Below are 2,230 nucleotides of genomic sequence, written 5' to 3'. Positions count from 1 at the left end.
AAAATATTTTTCAAAAATCTTTTTCTTAATTTTATTTCATAATTTTCGAAAATATCATCAAAAATTAATATTTTGATTCAAAAATTTCAAGTTTGTTACTTGCTTGTTAAGAAAGATTCAAACTTTAAGTTCTAGAATCATATCTTGTGATTACTTGTGAGTCAAGTCATTAATTTTGAGTTTTAAAATCAAATCTTTTTCAAAACTAATTTCAATCATATCTTTTCAAAAATATCTTTTTATCTTATCTTTTTCAAATATCTTTTCTAACTTCTTATCTTCTTATCTTTTAAAAATTGAATTTCAAATCTCTTTCAACTAACCACTTAACTTTTTATTTGATTCTTATCTTTAGTAAAACTGCCCAACTAACTTTTTACCTTTAATTTTTAAAAAATACCTCCCTCTTTTTCAAAAATTCTTTTTAATTAATTAATTGTTTCAATTTTTAATTTTAATATTAATTTTATCTTAATTTTCGAAAATCATTAACTCTTTTTCAAAATTAATTTTTGAAATTCCCTCTCCCTCATCTTCTTCTATTTATTTAATTACTTACTAACACTTCTCCTCATCTCATATCTCTGCTCTCCTCACCCTTGTGTTTGGATTCTCCTCCCTTCTCTTTCCTTACATTACATTCTTTTCTTCTTCTACTCACACAAAGAAATCTCTATACTGTGACATAGAGGATTCCATATTTTCTTTGTTATTCCCTTCTTTGTCATATGAGCAGGAGCAAGGACAAGAACATTCTTGTTAAAGCATATCCTGAACCTGAAAGGACTCTAAAAAGGAAACTAAGAGAAGCTAAAATACAACAATCCAGAGACAACCTTACAGGAATTTTCGAACAAGAAGAGGATATGGCAGCCGAAAATAATAATAATGCAAGGAGGATGCTTGGTGACTTTACTGCACCTAATTCTAATTTACACGGAAGAAGCATCTCCATTCCTGCCATTGGAGCAAACAATTTTGAGCTGAAACCTCAATTAGTTTCTCTGATGTAGCAAAACTGCAAGTTTCATGGACTTCCATCTGAAGATCCTTTTCAGTTCTTAACTGAATTCTTGCAGATCTGTGATACTGTTAAGACTAATGGAGTAGATCCTGAAGTCTACAGGCTCATGCTTTTCCCGTTTGCTGTAAGAGACAGAGCTAGAATATGGTTGGACTCTCAACCTAAGGATAGCCTAAACTCTTGGGATAAGCTGGTCAAGGCTTTCTTAGCCAAGTTCTTTCCTCCTCAAAAGCTGAGTAAACTTAGAGTGGATATTCAATCCTTCAGACAGAAAGAAGGTGAATCCCTCTATCAAGCTTGAGAGAGATACAAGGAACTGACCAAAAAGTGTCATTCTGACATGCTTTCAGAATGGACCATCCTGGATATATTCTATGATGGTCTGTTTGAATTAGCTAAGATGTCATTGGATACTTCTGTAGGTGGATCCATTCATCTAAAGAAAACGCCTGCAGAAGCTCAAAAACTTATTGACATGGTTGCTAACAACCAGTTTATGTACACTTCTGAGAGGAATCCTGTGAGTAATGGGACGCCTCAGAAGAAGGGAGTTCTTGAAATTGATACTCTGAATGCCATATTGGCTCAGAATAAAATATTGACTCAGCAAGTCAATATGATTTCTCATAGTCTGAATGGAATGCAATCCGCATCTAGCAGTACTCAAGAGGCAGAAGCTTATGATCCTGAGAACCTTGCAATAGCAGAGGTGAATTGCATGGGTGAACCTTATGGAAACACTTATAATCCCTCATGGAAAAATCACCCAAATCTCTCATGGAAGGATCAACAAAAGCCTCAACAAGGCTTTAATAATAGTGGAAGAAACAGGTTTAGCAATAGCAAGCCTTTTCCATCATCCACTCAGCAACAGACAGAGAACTCTGAACAAAATACCTCTAAGTTAGCAAACTTAGTCTCTGATCTATCTAAGGCCACTCTGAGTTTCATGAATGAAACAAGGTCCTCCATTAGAAATTTGGAGGCACAAGTGGGCCAGCTGAGTAAAAGGATCACTGAAACCCCTCCTAGTGCTCTCCCAAGCAATACAGAAGAAAATCCAAAAGGAGAGTGCAAGGCCATTGATATAACCATCATGGCCGAATCCAAGGAGGAAGGGGAGGACGTGAATCCCAAGGAGGAAGCCCTCCTGGGACGTCCAGTGATCAACAAGGAGTTTCCCTTTGAGGAACCAAAGGAATCTGA

General features: G+C 35.6%; 1 non-coding gene across 1 annotated transcript; it reads right to left on the bottom strand.

The window, feature by feature from the left end:
* Positions 1-1,262: 1,262 nt before the first annotated feature.
* LOC148544843 (small nucleolar RNA R71) lies at positions 1,263-1,366 on the bottom strand. Its single transcript, XR_015901245.1, has one exon. It is a non-coding gene; the product is annotated as a small nucleolar RNA R71 (small nucleolar RNA).
* Between the last annotated feature and the right edge of the window lie 864 nt (positions 1,367-2,230).

This window comes from Arachis ipaensis, chromosome B9, assembly GCF_059453495.1.
Source record: "Arachis ipaensis isolate K30076 ecotype BB chromosome B9, ASM5945349v1, whole genome shotgun sequence".
NCBI lineage: Eukaryota > Viridiplantae > Streptophyta > Magnoliopsida > Fabales > Fabaceae > Arachis > Arachis ipaensis.
The sequence above is the reverse complement of the archived record's forward strand: the minus strand, read 5'-3'. Positions and strand labels throughout refer to the sequence as shown.